This window comes from Mustelus asterias, chromosome 14 (genome assembly GCF_964213995.1).
Source record: "Mustelus asterias chromosome 14, sMusAst1.hap1.1, whole genome shotgun sequence".
Lineage (NCBI taxonomy): Eukaryota > Metazoa > Chordata > Chondrichthyes > Carcharhiniformes > Triakidae > Mustelus > Mustelus asterias.
Genome location: NC_135814.1, coordinates 59,304,013 through 59,324,156, shown reverse-complemented (window position 1 = coordinate 59,324,156; position 20,144 = coordinate 59,304,013). Strand labels below are relative to the sequence as shown.

The following is a 20,144-nucleotide window of genomic DNA, read 5'->3' as shown; positions in this document are numbered from 1 at the left end:
AGTCATTAATAAAAATCACAAAGAGCAGAGGACCAAGCACTGATCCCTGCGGCACACCGCTAGCAACCTGCCTCCAATCCGAAAATTTTCCATCGACCACCACCCTCTGTCTTCGGTCAGACAGCCAGTTGCCTATCCAATCGGCCAACTTTCCCTCTATCCCACACCTCCTCACTTTCATCATAAGCCGACCATGGGGGACCTTATCAAACGCCTTACTAAAATCCATGTATATGACATCAACTGCCCTACCTTCATCAACACACTTAGTTACCTCCTCAAAAAATTCTATCAAATTTGTGAGGCACGACTTGCCCTTCACGAATCCGTGCTGACTATCTCGGATTAATCCGCATCTTTCTAAATGGTCGTAAATCCCATCCCTAAGGACCCTTTCCATCAATTTACCAACCACCGAAGTAAGACTAACCGGTCTATAATTACCAGGGTCATTTCTATTCCCTTTCTTAAACAGAGGAACAACATTCGCCATTCTCCAGTCCTCTGGCACCATCCCCGTGGACAGCGAGGACCCAAAGATCAACGCCAAAGGCTCTGCAATCTCATCCCTTGCCTCCCAAAGAATCCTAGGATACATTTCATCAGGCCCAGGGGACTTATCGACCTTCAGTTTATTCAAAACTGCCAAGACATCCTCCCTCCGAACATCTATTTCCTCCAGCCTATTAGCCTGTAACACCTTCTCTTCCTCAAAAACATGGCCCCTCTCCTTGGTGAACACTGAAGAAAAGTATTCATTCATCACCTCGCCTATCTCTACTGACTCCATACACAAGTTCCCACTACTGTCCTTGACCGGCCCTAACCTCACCCTGGTCATTCTTTTATTCCTCACATAAGAGTAAAAAGCCTTGGGGTTTTCCTTGATCCGACCCGCCAAGGACTTCTCATGTCCCCTCCTAGCTCTCCTAAGCCCCTTTTTCAGCTCATTCCTTGCTAACTTGTAACCCTCAATCGAGCCATCTGAACCTTGTTTCCTCATCCCGACATAAGCTTCCCTCTTCCTTTTCACAAGACATTCCACCTCTTTTGTGAACCATGGTTCCCTCACTCGGCCATTTCCTCCCTGCCTGACAGGAACATACCTATCAAGGACATCCAGTATTTGTTCCTTGAAAAAATTCCACTTTTCATTAGTTCCTTTCTCTGACAGTTTCTGTTCCCAACTTATGCCCCCTAATTCTTGCCTAATCGCATCATAATTACCCCTCCCCCAATTGTAAACCTTGCTCTGCCGTACGGCCCTATCCCTCTCCATTGCAATAACAAAAGACACCGAATTGTGGTCACTATCTCCAAATTGCTCTCCCACAACCAAATCTAACACTTGGCCCGGTTCATTTCCCAGTACCAAATCCAATGTGGCCTCACCTCTAGTCGGCCCATCCACATATTGTGTCAGGAAACCCTCCCGCACGCTGCACAAAAACTGCCCCATCCAAACTATTTGACCTACAAAGGTTCCAATCAATATTTGGAAAGTTAAAGTCCCCCATGACAACTACCCTGTGACCCCCACACATATCCATAATCTGCTTAGCAATTTCTTCCTCCACATCTCTATTACTATTTGGGGGCCTATAGTAAACTCCTAGCAACGTGACCGCTCCTTTCCTATTTCTAACTTCAGCCCATATTACCTCAGTGTGCAGATCCCCCACGAAGTGCCTTTCCGCAGCCGTTAAACTATCCTTGATTAACAATGCCACTCCTCCACCTCTTTTACCAGCTTCCCTACACTTAGTGAAACATCTATACCCCGGAACGTCCAACAACCATTCCTGTCCTTGTTCTACCCACGTCTCCGTAATGGCCACAACATCGTAGTCCCAAGTACCAATCCACGCCCCAAGTTCATCTACCTTGTTCCGGATGCTCCTTGCATTGAAGTAGACACACTTCAACCCACGTTCCTGTCTACCAGTACCCACCCTTGACCCTGATACCTTCCCCAATACCTCACCACCCTCACTGACTTCTGGACTACAACTCCCTTTCCCACTCCCCTGATAAATTAGTTTAAACCCCCCTGAAGAGCCGTAACAAATTTCCCTCCGAGGATATTGGTGCCCCTCTGGTTCAGGTGCACCCCGTCCTGTTTGTACAGGTCCCACCTTCCCCAGAACGTGTTCCAATTATCCACGTATCTGAAACCCTCCCTCCTACACCATCCCTGCAACCACATATTTAACTGCACTCTTCTCCCTGTTTCAGTAAATTGAAGCCACAGGTTTCAATTGCTGCAGTCACAGTGGGCACCTGGCTCCATCTTCATCCTTTGCTGCCATCTATGTCCTCTGCTCCTTGTATTGTTTGCTTCATCGGGTGACCCGCCAACCTTTTCTTTCCCAATCCTCAAACTGACTGACCTGGAGTTTCTTCTATGAACGTTAGACCTGAAATTGCGATCGATGCTGCAACCGTTTTGCCGACATCACTGTACACAAGTAGCCTCCCAATCTTATTTGAATCTGTCAAACTTAACACCAACATAAACAATCGGGGTCCAAGGAGACCTCCAACCCCACATTCTGAATGTGTGAAAACTTCAAGTTGTATAACCAGGATATACATTTTAGGAATCTGGCATTGGAGATGATATTAAATTTTTAATGTGACTTATGCAATAAGCATGATTTAAAAGAACAAGAGAATACAGAACAGCGTTCTGAGGCTAATTTTTATTTTTAAGGCAGCTGAACACATTGTAATAGAACACCAGAAGAATTATTTTGTTTCCTGCACATCTAAGCAATGATTTCTCCATCCATTCTAAACTGATAGCAAAGCAGGCTATTCGTCAGATCCAATATGCACTTTGTGACCTGCTACGTCTGATACTGCAAGCTGGTGACCAGTCTTTCCATCAAGATGCACGTGGGCTCAAAAGCTTGAAACACCATGGCACCCATATTAAAGATGGCTTCCTCCAATCTCTCTCCAGCTATGCACAATTCGACTCGAAAGGCTGACAAAACTCTCACATCTTCTGCTGCTGCTCCAGAATTATTCTCTTCTTCAATGGCCTCCGAGGCTCAGCATCTGCATCCAGCTGAGTAGAGCTTGGAAAGTCCTGTGTCCTCTGGGGACTTGCCACTGCTGCCCCAGTCTCCATCGCCTGCTCTTGCTCACTTGTGATGTGTGAAACATGTATCAACCCAACTACCTGGCTTGCTGCTCCCACTGATATCTGTGTACTGGAACAGAGAACGGTCTTCATGGGTCAGATCATGCTATTATCTCACAATGAATGACCTCCACTGAACTGTAGAAAAGTTACAGTGCAGAAAGAGGCCATTCAGTCCATCATTTCTGCACTGGCCAAAAAGAGAAAAATGAAACTAGCCTCTCATTTTAATCTAATTTTCCAGCACCTGGTCCATAGCCTTGCAGGTTACAGCACTGGATTCTATTTCCTTAAAAGAGAAGTTTTATAAAAAACAAGGGGCAAATCTTGGGACAATAGACTAAATAAAAAGAAAGTCATGACTTTATTATTAACTGTAGGAGTAATTGTTTGTTGTTGACTGACTAAAAGTCAGCAACTGTTCGAGAGTCTTGATGAAGCTTTTGTTTTCATACGTTCACCTTCCAGTGAATAAAAAAGTGCTAACAAATGGACCAGGTTCACATCATATTAATAAAAAAATCACATCATTACTACTGATGTGTGGTCAGACTAACAGAGGTTTTGATGCACCCCTATTGTACTCACGAGAGCAGATGACTGTCAGCAGTGAACATAGAACATAGAACATAGAACATTACAGCGCAGAACAGGCCCTTCGGCCCACGATGTTGCACCGACCAGTTAAAAAAAAAACTGTGACCCTCCAACCTAAACCAATTTCTTTTCGTCCATGAACCTATCTACGGATCTCTTAAACGCCCCCAAACTAGGCGCATTTACTACTGATGCTGGCAGGGCATTCCAATCCCTCACCACCCTCTGGGTAAAGAACCTACCCCTGACATCGGTTCTATAACTACCCCCCCTCAACTATTGCTCCAAACTATTGTATCAATATCAACATTAACAATTCATTGCTCAGAAGCACTGCCAGTTCTTTACTATAACATTTGCCTATTGAATATGAACATAATTCTCATATCTCAATGCTAATTGTCAAAGATGATCAAATTACAACATTAAACAGTCAGTAGTGACAGATAAGTTGTTTTTTGAAAACCATTTGTTAACAGGCATTTGTTGACATTCTTATATAATCAACACTACCTGGCTCAATGTAAAATAAATAAACTTGGACATTTTTTTACCCCGAACCTATCCCTCAGTGTACCATTCCCGATTTTAAACTGATTGTTTATGTTGATTTTAGATGCAAGTATATTGTAAAAATGTTAATGGAATACAATTTTATCCACATCCACTTGCTCAAAGATACTCCAAACACGCAAGCTTCAAATATAATGTTCGAAGTATTTTTCCAGTTAGTTCTGTGAGACCCTCAGGAGTACGAAAGAACCAATTTCCCAATTGCAACAATCACACTCGCTGTTGTGCTGATAGAATGGATTCCATTTTGCAGGCAATTATTTAAATAATTTTCCATAAGTGGGGAAGCAGTTTTAAAGCTGCCCTTAATTTAATGTTCATTATTTTATGAAGGGTTCAAGCATAATTTTACAGAAATTTCCCAATATGGCATGCAGCATTTGGAGACTGACCCATTTGAAGAGAGTAAGAAGTTTAACAACACCAGGTTAAAGTCCAACAGGTTTATTTGGTAGCAAAAGCCACACAAGCTTTAACCTTTAACCTGGTGTTGTTAAACTTCTTACTGTGTTTACCCCAGTCCAACGCCGGCATCTCCACACCATTTGAAGAGAACAAAGAAAAATGCAGCAGAGGAACAGGCCCTTCAGCCCTCCAAACCTATGCTAATCATGATGCCCTAACTAAACCAAAACAAACCTTCTGTCATTACTCGGTCCATATCCCTCTATTCCTTCCCTATTCATGTGCCCGTCCAGATGCCTCTTAAATGTTGCTAATGTGCCTGCTTCCATCACCTCCTCTGGCAGCACATTCCAGGCACGCACCGCTCTCTGTATGAAAAACTCCCCGCACATCTCCCTTAAACTTTCCCCCCCCTCACCTGAACCGGTGTCCTCTTGCAATTGACACTTCCACTCTAGGAAAATGCCTCTGATTATCCACTCTGTCTATACCATAATTTTGTAGATCTCTATCAGGTCTCTCCTCAGCCTCTGTCTTTCCAGTGAAAACAATCCTAGTTTATTCAAGCTCTCCGCATAGTCAACACCCTCGTGACCAAGCAACATCCTGGTGAACCTTCTTTGCACTCTCTCCAAACCTTCCACGTCATTCTGGTAGTATGGTGACAAGAACTGCACGTAATATTCTAAATGCGGCCTAACCAAGGTTTTAGATAGCTGCAACATAATTTCCCAACTCTTGTACTCAATGCCCCGGCTGATGAAGGCAGGCATACAATATGTCTTCTTAAATCATCTTGGCCACCTTTGTTGCCCATTTTAGGGAATTGTGGACCTGCACACCCAAATGCCTCTGTATGTTAATGTTCCTAAGGGTTCTGCCATCTTTCAAACAAGTCTCGATGAGCTGTCAAAAAAACCAAGAGAGGAAAATGGTGACATTTGGGGCTGAGGGAGATCCTTCACATCAAATACAATGTGTTTACGGGTGGCCACTTGAGTAAATGCATTTTCCTATAGTCTGTAGGAGTAAGTGATGAATAAGTTCTCCGCACTGAGGTGAAGCATTGAAGGAGGGTTGATGTGGTTTTCATTCAAAGGGAAGGAATACCCTTTACATGCACTATGCACTGGCCACGAAACATGGTGCCACATGCAGCCTGGAAAGCATCATACTTGCTTGTGCCACTGATGTAGTTCTAAATTGAGGTGCCATTTGTATTAGCTATTTCATATGATGTGCACTCGGCCAACATTTATAGCCTATCCCTAATTGCCTTTGAGAAAGTGGTGGTGGTGAGCCACCTTCTTGAACTGCACTAGTCCATTTGATGTAGGTACCCAGTGACAGGGAAAAAATGGGGTATGTTTCCAAGTCAGGATGGTGTGTGGCTTCAAGGGGAACTTGCAAATGGTGGTGTTCCCATGCATTTGTTATCCTTTTACTTCAAGGTGATAGTGGTCTCGAGTTTGGAAGGTACTGTTGAAGGAGCCTTGGTGAGTTGCTGCAGTGCACCTTGTAGATGGTACACACTGTTGCCACTGTGCATCAGTGGCAGAGGGCTTGGATATTTAAAGCGATGGGTGAGATCAAGCAAACTGCTTTATTCTGGATGATGTCAAGCTTCTTGAGTGTTATTAGAACAGCACTTATCCAGGAAAGTAGAGAGTATTCCATCATGCTCATGACTTGTGCATTCTGGGTGGTGGACAGGTTTTGGGCAGTCAGGAGGTGAGTTACTCACTGCAGCATTTTTAGCCTCTGATTTGTTCTTGTAGCCACGCTATTTATGTGGCTAGTCCAGTTCAGTTTCTGGTCAATAGTAGCCCCCTCAGAAAATCCTTGAACATCTCATCCTTCAGCGCATATCCCCAATCGTAGAAGAAGTCCTTAGTGTTGACCAAGCTAGTTTCCGCAAGGACCGCAGCACAGGGGAACAACTTCTAGCCCTCACCACTTGCATTGAAAATGGCTTTCAAAAAAACTTGAAGATAGGTGCTTTGCTCCTTCACCCCACAGCTGCCTATGACACCATTTGGTACACTGGTCTCCTCCTGAAGCTGTCACGGGCCCTCCTCTCCTGAGCGACTAAAAGCATCAAAACAATCGAAAGTTCAGAGTTCACCCTTGGATAGGCAAAAACTACATGGAAAAGACAAACCAATGGACTCCTGCAAGGCTCAGTACTGGCTCCAATCCTGTTCAAACTGTACATAAGTGATCTTTCAAAAACTACCTCCCAGAAATTCACATATGCCGACAACATCTGTCTCTCAATTCGAGCCCTCAACTTTGACAACCTCGACCCGACTCTAAAAGAGGACTTGTCAAAACCTGAACAATACCACAACACAGGGCAATTCAAGCCAAGCCCTGCAAAAACAGTATCCAGCTTATTCCATCTGCACAATGTAAAGCCAATAAAGAGCACAACATTCAAATGAATGGCTACAATTTAAACCACTATCCAACTCCAACATACTTTGGAGTGATTCTAGATAGGACACTGACCTCCTGGGAACACCTAAAAGCCACTGCAGCCAAGGTCAAGTCCAGAAACAACTTGATTTCCAAAACAGCCAGCTCAATGTGGGGTGCTGCTTACCACCACCCTCCAAACTTCAGCACTCACGCTCTCATACTCAGTAACAGAATATTGCGCGTTGTTAGGTCAAGATCATCATACAGACTTAGTTGACACCCAGCTAAATGCTACCATGCGTATCGTTACTGGAACACATGCTCAACATTATTCCCTTGGTCCCCTGTCCTGGAAATACTCTGATTAGAAGTCTCTAAATGTAATCTTTTGGAGCAAACAGAAAATAAAACTATTGAAAAAGCTACAATGTAGGAACAGCAGTGATGAAATAAACAGTGTGACAAAGGTAAATATCCCAATACAAATTCAAGGATGTCCTCACCCAGAACCTCAGGGTCAGAGGAAGGGTGCATTTCATTTTGGGTGTATGCAAGGGTGCCTGCCAGGTTCTTCTCCTTAACGGAGCCCTGTGTAATCTCAATATGGAGACTTTCCATAGCAACGTGTCAGGACAGTCAATCTGTATTTTGTGGCCTATTTTCCAAGGCAAGTAATGGAATTACACCAAAGGCGCTGGAGTTTTGGCCCCATCTCACTAACAGTCACAGGCCTGGACAAAAATATAAAATCCACACCCTGACTTTCAGGAGAGCTTGAGGCCTTCAGGGAAACTTACAGACAAGCCTTTTAAAGACAATTCAATGAAAATATAATCATGTTATTGTAAAATACATATTTTTGTTTCAGCCCTTATTTTGCACTAAGGAAATGGTTTTGCGAAAAGAGTGACTGGAAGGAATTTCAGAAAACAGTTTGAGTGATTTATGGAAATACTGTGGCTCGAATGCAGAACCTCAGAGTAACATTTACTAGGCATGAGATAACAACTTGTGTATTTAACACTGGAAACGTCAGTCGCAGCACCAATTACAAGAGAAACCTTATATATTTGTGATTAAGTTGCCGGAGGGCTGCTTAAAATTATATTTTCTGTTGTTTTATGATTATGCTCTGAAGATTTGGTTACAAAAATGCGAGCCAAGTACAATTCAGAAAATGACATTTCCAGCCATTTTAATGACACTCCGGAGGGCAGGTTAGGTGAGCAGTGTAACACCTTCAGTGCCAAGCTCCACAGTGACTCCACAGCATTCTCCTGCAGAGCGCTCCTCTGAGCAGCTCACCTTACAGCCCCACTTATTCCTGTCTTTCTCCAGACATCTCCTCACACCCCCATCTGAACATCCAAGATTCACTCTCATCTTCGTAATATTTCACACTCACGTCTCATAGTCACTCATCTCAACTGTTCCCCTTTTCTCCATTTGTCTCACTTACAGTTCTGTGGACGGGATTTACTACCCGGCAATGTGTTTTGCAGTGGCAGAGGCAGCCTTTCATGATGGTCGCTGTCAATGCATGCCCACCTGGTCCATTTGAAAAGAGGTTTGCTCCAGGAGACTACAGGTGTCAACAATGACTTGCTATGAAAGCCTGGACTTTCCAATGCACTGGTGCTCACACATTTCAAGAAAATTAATCCTCAACATTTAGACCTTGTTTTGGGAGTCTCACTTTCTTTGAGTTGGTGTTGGAAATGCTGCTCTTGGTGCTGCCGGTATTGATGGTGCTGCTCCCGGTATTGATGGTGATGCTGCTCCCGGTGTTGGTGGTGGTGATGATCCCGGTGGTGGTGGTGATGCTGCTCATGGTGGTGGTGATGCTGCTGCCGGTGTTGGTGGTGATGCTGCTGCCGGTGTTGGTGGTGATGCTGCTCCCGGTGGTGGTGGTGATGCTGCCGGTGTTGGTGATGATGCTGCTGCCGGTGGTGGTGGTGGTGATGATCCCGGTGCTGCTGGTGGTGATTATCCTGGGTGCTGCTGGTGCTGATGGTTCTGTCCCCGGTGCTGCTGGTGTTGGAGGTGCTGCTCCCAGTGCTGCCGGTAGTGGTGGTGATGCTGCTCCCGGTGGTGGTGGTGATGCTGCTGCCGGTGTTGGAGGTGCTGCTCCCGGTGCTGCCGGTGGTGGTGGTGATGCTGCTCCTGGTGGTGGTGGTGATGATCCCAGTGTTGGTGGTTATGCTGCTCCCGGTGGTGGTGGTGATGCTGCTGCCGGTGTTAGTGGTGATGCTGCTGCCGGTGTTGGTGGTGCTGCTCCCGGTGTTGGTGGTGCTGCTCCCGGTGCTGCCAGTGTTGGTGGTGATGCTGCTCCCAGTGTTGGTGGTGATGCTGTTGCCGGTGTTGGAGGTGCTGCTCCCGGTGCTGCCGGTGGTGGTGGTGATGCTGCTGCCGGTGTTGGTAGTGATGCTGCTGCCGGTGTTGGTGGTGATGCTGTTGCCGGTGTTGGAGGTGCTGCTCCCGGTGCTGCCGGTGGTGGTGGTGATGCTGCTGCCGGTGTTGGTAGTGATGCTGCTGCCGGTGTTGGTGGTGATGCTGCTCCTGGTGGTGGTGGTGGTGATGATCCCGGTCTTGGTGGTGGTGATGATCCTGGTGCTGATGGTTCTGTCCCCGGTGCTGCCGGTGTTGGAGGTGCTGCTCCCGGTGCTGCCGGTGTTGGCTGTCCCGCCCTCTTATTCCGTATCTGAAGTGCATGTAGAGTTGCTTAAGCTGTTCTGATGCCTCAGTGAAAGCTCACAGATCAAGGTGATGAACTCGGGTGACTATATAAAAGTATTAGAAGAAGTTCAGAGACATTTTCCTTGACTGATTCCTGGGGAAGAATGTGTTGTCTTATGAGGAACGGTTGGAATGTTGGGACTCTATCCATTAGAGTTTAGAGAATTGAGGGGTGATCTTATTAAAACATGTTAGGTCCTGAGGAATTGACAGGGTGGATGCTGAGAGAATGTTTCCCCTTGCGGGAGAGATGAGAATAAGGGGTCTCCCATTCAAGATGAAGATTGAGAATTTTTTTTTCTCAGAGGGTTTGGTCAGAGGAATTCTCTTTCTTGGAGGGTGCTGGAGGCAAAGTCACTGAATATCTTTAAGGCTGAGTTAGATAGATTTGTGAATGACAAGGGAGTCGAGGGGTACAAAGGGGTTTTGAGGCCACAGTCAGATCAGCCATGATCTTATCAAATGGTGGCTCGAGGGGCTGAATGGCTCTGAATTTGTATATGTTTGAATGAATCAAATTTTGTATGATAATGCCGCTGTGAAGTGCTTTGGGGCATTTCACTATGTTAAAGGCTATAAATATAGATTGTTGTTGCAGTATTTTGTTTCAAGCCAAATCTCTCTCAGTATAGTATATACCATTCCCTTTACTGGTCTCTTTTGCACATGTAGGGCACGATCTTAACAGCTTACCACACCTGTCGATCAGAGTGGTAAGCCAGAAAGATAACCCCAGAAAGGGCGCAAAGCCTATTAGCATGGAATTGACTACATATGAATGCAGTTATTGAGTCCAGCATGGCTGCTTCCCCCCCCCTTGCGAGCGAGAAGCACTACTGTTCTGCAGTAGCGGGAACCAGGCACCATGACCATGCCAGGGGCCATTAATGCCACTAGGTGGTCAGGAGCATGGCTGGGCAGTGCCCCCTGGCACCCTTGCAGTGCCTGGTTTTGCACCATATGTGTGCTGGGGAAGTGCCAAGGGGATGGGGACTGAGTGAAGGTGGGGCTATGACAGGGGTTATGCACAAAGACGGGGCACTTGTGCAAAGGGGGCCACAGTTCATGAAAAATTATGCATAAAATATATTAATCTTGCAAATATTACATTTACCAATAATTTGCTAGATTGATCTAATGCTTTCAAAAATGGACTGTTTTATAATAAAATGATCACATTACAAAGTTACTAAATATCATCCTCTTAGAAAGTAATTTGTTCCATGCTCCAATACTTTCATTAGAGTAAACAACATAATTGTGTTCTAATATTTTTTCAAATTTCAGGAGGCAACAATGCCAATTTTTATTTATACTGGGGAAATTGTAATTCGACAACAAATAATTAAACTTGTGAAACCATCAACTCAATTGCCCTGTTTTATTCTGCTTTCAGATAAAGTACTACCTCTTTTAGATAGACTTTTGCTTCCGATTTTCTCAGCTTGATTTTAGGATTGTGCTGTAGGCAATCTGCAAAACTCACCTAGAACCCCCCACGGCGGCTGAATTTTACAGCCCTGTTGTGATGGGAGTAGTGCAGCAAATCGCAGTGAGCCATTCAAATGTCCCTTGATGTAAAGCTCCCCCCCTCCCCGCCCCCCAAAAATGAGCATTATCAACATTCGCGTGACATTTTTTTGTCAATTGCTTTAACCAAGCCATGAATCCATTGAAGATAAAACTATTTTTAAATGCTGTAAAATCCCACTTTTCGCCAATTCCCCTTTTGTGAATTCATTTACTTGCACAAAAGTCTTTGTGCACCAGATCGCCCATTGCGGGCCCAAATGTTCACTTATCCGCAGTTTTAAAAATAAAAAATATGGCAGAAGCCAACTTTAGAATTGTACCGAGGGGGGAAAAAAGTGGACCTGCCTAAATGAAGATGAAAGTGTGACAAATTTTACATTTGTTCCTGTGTCATTGTTATATTAAACAATTTCTCCAGTAACTTTCTCTTTAAATTGATTAAGAGCATATTTTTATTGCCCTTCATAGAAACCCTACAGTACAGAAAGAGGCCATTCGGCCCATCGAGTCTGCACCGACCACAATCCCACCCAGGCCCTACCCACATATCCCTACATATTTTACCCGCTAATCCCTCTAATCTACGCATCCCAGGACACTAAGGGGCAATTTTAGCATGGCCAATCAACCTAACCCGCACATCTTTGGACTGTGGGAGGAAACCGGAGCACCCGGAGGAAACCCACGCAGACACGAGGAGAATGTGCAAACTCCACACAGACAGTGACCCAAGCCGGGAATCGAACCCAGGTCCCTGGAGCTGTGAAACAGCAGTGCTAACCACTGTGCTACCGTGCCGCCCATGATCCTTTCTACATGCAAAATTTTAGGATGGCTGGAACCCATCTAATTGATTCCCATTGTAAAGCATGTTTGTCTTTTGCGGTTTCTCCCTTGGCAAGATTTTGTGGGAACGTAGCCCCCATGAACAGCAGGATTTTACTGTAGCTTTCAAAACATTTTCAGCAATCTGGCCAGATTGCACAACCTCCAGGTAATCCAATCTGTAAATCATTGTTATCATTGCTGTTGAATTATGATTTCCCCAGTGTGAACAACATTTGACATTGTTCTCATGAAATTTGAAAAAATTATTTTAACCTGATCAAGTTGTTTACTGTATTGGAGCATGAAACAAATTATTTTCTGAAAGGACAATGTTTCGTAATTTTGTAACGTGCTGATTAACATGTCACTAATATTGTCAACAAACATTCATTACAGGAAGGATGTGGAAAAGATTGAAAGGGTGCAGAGGAGATTTACAAGGATGTTGCCTGGATTGAGTGACATGCCTTATGAGGATAGGCTGAGGGAGCTCGGTCTTTTCTCCTTGGAGAGACGTAGGATGAGAGGAGACCTAATAGAGGTGTATAAGATGTTGAGAGGCATAGATCGGGTGGACTCTTAGAGGCTTTTTCCCAGGGTGGAAATGGCTGCTACGAGAGGACACAGGTTTAAGGTGCTGGGGGGTAGGTACAAGGGAAATGTTAGGGGGAAGTTTTTCACACACAGGGTGGTGGGCGAGTGGAATCGGCTGCCGTCAGTGGTGGTGGAGGCAAACTCAATAGGGTCTTTTAAGAGACTCCTGGATGAGTACATGGGACTTAATAGGATGGAGGGTTATAGGTAGGCCTAAAAGGTAGGGATATGTTCGGCACAACTTGTGGGGCCGAAGGGCCTGTTTTGTGCTGTAGTTTTTCTATGTTTCATAGTCGAAAAGAAGGTTCGGGTAGATCATTTCGTTAAAGTAAGTTCTAAGATTACATTTTGCATAAGCCAAACTTCAATGTGACTTAAAACTCAGTATCTGCACCAATATAAGCTGAATAGTAACATGTAAAGACATTGAGTAATTGCAATTCTTACTAAAGAGAACATACTTTATATTACGTGCATCAAATATCAGAAACAAGAAGCAGTTCCAGGAAGCTCTATTAGAAGGTGAATTAAATGATGTAATTATAATTGATCTTCGTGAAAACAATCAAAGTGCCGGTGGATTTGATAATGAAGAATGATAAGGAACAGCTCTGTTTATTTAGAACTCCAAAAGATCTTCTCACAATTCCTCAAAATGATGCACATTAATCATGTGATATTGGCAAGTTGCTCCCAGAGGCATGCAAATATATGTGTTTACCTGCAGGTTCGCTGGTGCTGATATCAAAGGAAGATTAAATGTTTTCACAGAAAGTACTATGGTGTGGAAATATTAGCAGTTACTCTTTCATTGTCACAATTATAATTTTTCTGTTTTAGATGGGTGGAAGTCCATCTTTTTTCTCTCTTCTTTCACAGTGTTCCCCCTCCCCCCGCCACCCCCAAACTAATCACCAATGACACAAGAGGGGGACAAAAAGGAAATTGTCTTGTTCTACTTCGGAATGTGTTTGATTTTTCATTCTCCTATCATCTATTCAGCACTTATCTTGGAGGGATGGATGAGATCATGATAGCAGTGGTATGGGAGCTATAAATCAGTTTCTCATGTGCTGTGGTATTACATGTTAGTGCTGCAATGGACTATGTTATTTCCAGGATTATTTCATAAGTAATGTTGGTCTGAAACATTTGCATAACAGTGGTTAGCACTGCTGCCTCAGCAGCTAGGCACCCGGGTTCAAATCCTGGCCTGGGTCACTGTTTGTGCGGAGTTTGCACGTTCTCCCCATGCGTGCGTGGGTTTCCTCTGGGTGCTCCGGTTTCCTCCTACAGTCCAAAAATGCGCAGGTTAGGTGCACCTGAACAGGCACCGGAGTGTGGTGACTAGGGGATTTTCATTGTGTGTTAATGTAAACCTACTTGTGACAAATAAATAAATATAAGCAGTTGCTACAAGAGTATCCAGTTCCTGTTGCCTATTTAATATTCAGCAAGCGAAAGAACTGCTGGAAGAAGTTTTTTTTTCATGTTGCAAATGCTATTTTCTAAGTGGAATTTACCCGCACTGAAAAATACAGACAGCTCGCCAACTTTGATATCTGTGGACAGGCAGCAATAACTGTGCTGTTTATTGGCTGCATGTGTCGATGGGCAGTTCAAAATCTTAATTTCTGAGCCCCACTTAAAACGAGCCTGCGTCACTTAAAGTTAGTCTGTATTTTTAAAAATTCATTTATGGGATGTGGGCATCGCTGGCTGGGCCAGCATTTATTGCTCATCCCTAGTTGCCCTTCAGAAGGTGGTGGTGAGCTGCCTTCATTTAAACCGTTGCAGTCCCTAAGGTGTTGGTACACCGTCTGTGCAATTAGAGAGGGGATTCCAGGATTTTGACACAGCGACAGTGAAGGAACATTGATATATTTCCAAGTCAGTATGATGAGTGACTTGGAGGAGAAGCTCCAGGTGGTGGTGTTCCCAGGTATCTGCTTCTCTTATCCTTCTAGGTGGTAGTGGTTGTGGGTTTGGGAGATGCTGCCTCAGGAACTTTGGTGAGTTCCTGCAGTGACGTTGATCTTGCTGGATATCCAGGCCTGGAAAGATCAGGCCAGGGGAGAAATCAGGTGCGAACCGGGTCGAATTGTGGTCTACACTTCCCGCTGCCTCGGAAAAACAGCCAGCATAATCAAGGATCCCATGCACCTCGTACATACTCTTTTCCACCTTCTTCAGGAAAAAGCTACAAAAGTCTGAGATCCTGTACCAACCGACGGCTTCTTCCCTGCTGCCAACAGATTTTTGCATGGACCTACCTTATATTAAGTTGATCTTTCTCTACACCGTAGCTATGACTAACAATACATTTACTCCCTCTCCTTTTCTTCTCTATGAACGGTATGCTTTGTCTATACAGCGCGCAAGAAACAATACTTTTCACTGTATACCAATACATGTAACAGTAATATATCAAATCAAAATCTTCCCGGCTTGCCCCTTCCCATTGGCTGGCAGGAGAAGGCAAGATCACCCCCAGTCTTTGACTTGCTCTGGTAACCACAGTATTTATATTGCTAGTTCAGTTTCTGTTCAATGGTAATCCCCAGTATGTTGATAGTGGGAGATTCAGTGATAGTAATGCCATTGAATGTCATGGGGAAATGGTTAGATCCTCTCTTGTTGGAGGTGGTCATTGCCTGGTGCTTTTGTGGTGTGAATGTTTCTTGCTATTTGTCAGCCCAAGCCCAGATATTACCCAGGTCTTGATGCATTTGTACATGGACTGCTTTTGTATCTGAGGAGTTGTGTACGGTACTGAACATTTTGCAGTCATCAGCAAACGTCCCCACACCTGATCTTATGATGGAAGGAAGTTCATTGATGATAGTTGGGCATAGGACACTACCCTGAGGAACTCCTGCAGTGATGTCCTGGAGCGAACCACCACTACCATCTTCTTTTGAGACAGGTATGAGTCCAAGCAATGGTGAGTTTTCTCCCTGATTCCATTTTGCAAGGGCTCCTTGATGCCACACTTGGTCAAATAGTGCTTTGATGTCAAGGGCAGTCATTCTCACCTCACCTCTGGAATTCAGTTCTTTTATCCATGCTTGAACCAAGGCTGTAATGAGGTCAGGAGCTGAGTGGTCTTGACAGAACCCAAACTGGGTGTCCATGAGCAGGTTACTGCTGAGTAACTGCCACTTGATAGCACTGTTGATGGCTCCTTCCATTGCTGATGATTGGGAGTAGCATGATGGGGTGATAATTGGCTAGGTTGGATTTGTCCTGTTTCTTGTGTACAGGACATACTTTGCTGGGTAAATGCCAGTGGTAGCTACGCATGAATGGTTTAACTGTATTGCTTAAAGCTAGCTTGGACCACTTAAAGCTAGCCTGCACCACCTAAAGGGGAGGTGAATTGTGGCAGGAGCAGGTGCTGGGAGTCATTTAGGAAGTGACTCTTCTAGGAAAGAGCAAGGAATAACACAACATTGCTCCAAGTTTTTCAGATACTTCACTGGAGATCTTGGTGGAACAAGTGGAAGGGAGGAGAGATGTCCTCTATCCACAGGGGGCCAGGAGTCCTCCAGATTCATGATCAGGCAGTGGGAACAGATAGCTGTGTGTTAATGAAAGGACACCAGCCCTGAGAGTTTGATGAGCTCACAAAGGCTCAAGGTCAGTGAATGTATCTTCAAATACCATGGGTGGGATTCTCCCAAAAAGTTAAGTGACAAATTTGTGTAAAAACTGGAGTAAATCCCGCTGTGTTTTTCAGCGGGAGTTTCAAATGAATCTTCCACACTCTGTGCAACAAAGAGAGCCCTAGCGCGAATCTCGCTAAGAATCGGTTGCGGGGGGGCGGGTGGGGGGGCGGGGAGATTCCTGCTGAAGAGGCGTGGAGCATAGTACTGAGCAGGCCACTGTGCGTGCGCTGATCTGTCAGTGCCGAGATTGGCGCATGTGCAGTAGCCGCGCACTGCCAGCCTCCTGATTATTGGATAGTGCGATCACTGGACAGCCCCACGACCCTGCATTGCTGGCATGCGACCCCCCAACACCGATCGCTGGCCTTCCAGATGTGTCCGCATTGTTGGCCTCCCTCCCTCTAACTACGATCCCAAGTTCCCAAGTCAGAGTGGCAGCGGGATCTCCCCATCCCCACCGATCTCCCCCTCCATCCCACCACCTCAGAGGCCCTGCCCCCTTTTGGCCCCACCCCCTTGGCAGTGCCTGATGTCTGGTGGGCAGTGCCAAGGTGCCCCTGGGGCATTTCCAGTTGGCCAGACTGGCACTGCCAAGCTAGCAATGCCCAGGTGGCACCCCCATTACCCTGCCCTCCTGGGGTGGGGTTCTCCATGGCCCCTCTTTTACTCCAGCGGGTTTGGGCTCCCAGCTCCCTGCTAGTGGGGAGCGATTGTAAACTCTGCTGGAGTGAAACACTCCTAGCGGAGGTGGGGAGATGCAAGCGGCCCTGGAGACTTCAGTCCTGGGGCCGCTAATGAGATGGAAATCCCCATTTACATAATTTATTCAGCTCCGTGTGGAGCTGACAATGCCGGAAATCCGGCAGCCAGAGACGCAAGGAGGCCGTGGCACCCAGCGGGAGAGCCTGCTAAATGGCTGCACTACTAGAGTAGCTCTAGGAGAATCGCTCCCGAGATCTTACAAACTGCACCACTAACCTCAACCACTATTGAACTAACCACAGCCTCGTCATTCACCAACAATCTCGAGGAGGACTCTTACCAAACATTCATATGCTACGCCTCGCCCTCACACACTTTGCACTGCTGAAAGCCTCATACCCACATTTTCCAGCTTGCACAGACTGCAAGATATTCAATCATAAAAGACACAGCATTCAAGCAGATTGCACCACACTCACTGAGACGTTTTCCCCTCTCATGCAGGACTGGCACAAGACTGGGGACAGCAGGAGCTAAATGGAAACGACAGGGTACCTAAGCCTGATGGAGGTGAGAATGCTGGCCATCAGAGTGACCACTGTTGTGACCAAATCATCAAAGATGATAGGATCCTCATAACTAATCAGCCCCCCAACACACACATCCCACTTCCCCCTCATCACGCTCTCTTCTGATTTACACGCTTCAGATGGCATAAGCATTCATCTCATGGTCTCCCCCTTTCCCCTCACTACGAGGTGCCTGTAAGGGGGGTGGGGAATGGGATGGTTGTTGTGCTGTCCGGTATCTGTGGGCAGTTCTTGGGCACCAATCAGAGCCCGAAAACTCTGCATTTGCTGATAAGATCATCAGCAGGCAATGCACAGTGACATGGTGGCAACGTGGTTAGCGCTGCTGTCTCACAACACCAGGGTGTTCAATTTGGCCTTGGGTGACTGTGGAGTTTTCATGTTCTCTCTGTGTCTGTGCGGGTTTCCTCCAGGTGCTCCGGTTTCCTTCCCCACCCAAAACATGTGCAAGTTAGGTGGATTAGTCATGCTAAATTGCCCCTTAGTGTCCCAAGGTGTGTAGGTTCAGGGGATTACTGGGGTAAATATATGGGGGTACAGGGGTAGGGTCTGGGTAAGATGCTGTGTCGGAAAGCTGGTGCAGGCTCGATGGACTGAATAGCCACCTTCTGCACTTTAGGGATTCTATGATGACATCAAACTCTGGTCCGGTCCCCTTAGAGCGAGAAATACTGATCCGAAGGTGTTGAGGTGACTAAGAGGTAGAGAGGCAACAGCCAAGGCAAAGATCTCTTCCTGTGTTTTTGGAAAAAAGGAGCAGGTTTCTTGATTTCGATCCAGGGCTGAGAAGGACAGGCCATAGCCAGGCAGCCTGAGCCAGCAGCAAAGTGACCCAGTCATCATTAAGGTGAGCTGTGAGGCGCTGGTCATTGAGGAGAGCAGCGGAGCGACTCGACCCCCAGGCCAGGGCTGAAGACGGTTGAGCAGGACATAGCCAGGCAGCCTGAGCCAGCAGTGAGGTGAAGTGCTGGTCGTCAAGAGGAACAATAGACCTGTCTAACCCCTCTGAGACCTAAAAATGCCTCTTAAATCCAATTAAACGATTTACTTCAACAGCTTCCGATGGTAAATTATTCTACAACGTTAATATCCTTGGGATAAAACTATTTACCAATCTCACAAGCCTGGTGTCTTCACCCAGTTCAATATGTTGTATTATGAATTTTAAACATCAGCCTGAATGATCTCCAATTCATTCAGATTGGTTTCTCAGCTGTATATAGGTAAGCTGCACAATTAATAACTTAAGTCTGAAATATACAACTCACTGGTAGTACTGTGTGTTGCAGCAGTATTGCCAGTCTGAGATTGAACAGAGTCCAAGGACTCTGTGCTGGTCATTAAGGGGAGGGGTGTGACACAATTGGGGGGCCCAGAAACTTTGTGAGCTCAGGGCCCCACAAAGTGCAAGTCTGCCACTGCCTCCACCTGCTCCTCAGCTGCTTGAAAGTTCTCTGGTGGTAATGGCTGACCTTCACGATGTCTGGGTGTGCAGCATCCAGCAGACCCCCAAGAATCTTGACGCTCATTCTGCTGAATACTGCAGGATTCCTTCAGAGTGGTCCAGGCAGCAGAAGCATCATTTCAGCACAACAATCTGCTGTATCACATTTTGAGTGGCAGAATGATTTTCATTATTTACATGCTGTGCATGTGTATGCGAGGCGTGCACAGGAGTCACGAACCACGTCATCAGCCTTATTCTCCAATAGCCACCCTTGTAATTGAAGGTTAAGTGATTGATAATCAACAACCAAACGATTTATTTATATTCCTGTATTTTTACACTAACATTTTGATGAAATGATTACCTGTGCTGTTACAGTGTCTAGGAAAGAGAGACGTCTGAACTCCATGGGATACTCCCTATCAGGACACACAGATTGGGATTTTCAAACCCCCCCCCCAATTAAAGCAATGGATGCCCATTGCTTTAAGTTTAAAGCAATTTGCGCAATTAGCTAGATTCGATGAAGTTAACCCTTACAATTATTGACAATATAGATCAATTAGCCATTTACAACAACTTGGCTAACATGGGCTTTTAACATCTTTAGGGTATAAAAAAGGACCACTGGAACTATCTTTGGGTGCAACAATTGAAGGGAAATCAGTTTTGATCTTTGGTGACGGAAGTGAGAATTCCTGTCAGCCCAGAGATTGTGATTGTAGCACTGGAGCCAGGGACAGAGGAGAGAATTCCTGTCCACATGGATCCCAGAAAGGTGCAGAGTTCTTCGGAGACAGATGTGAATTCCTTTCGGCACAAAGGGTTGAGATGATTGATATCCTGTGGACGGAAGCAGATTCCTGTCAGCCAGGGATCGGGTCTGTAGGGTTTAGTTGATG

At 45.6% G+C, this 20,144-nt stretch overlaps 1 protein-coding gene across 1 annotated transcript in view; it reads left to right on the top strand.

Annotated features, from left to right (window-relative positions):
• The window catches only part of pde11a (phosphodiesterase 11a), a 362,109-nt gene that overhangs the window by 130,973 nt on the left and 210,992 nt on the right, over positions 1–20,144 (top strand). The gene's annotated exons all lie outside the window — the stretch shown is intronic.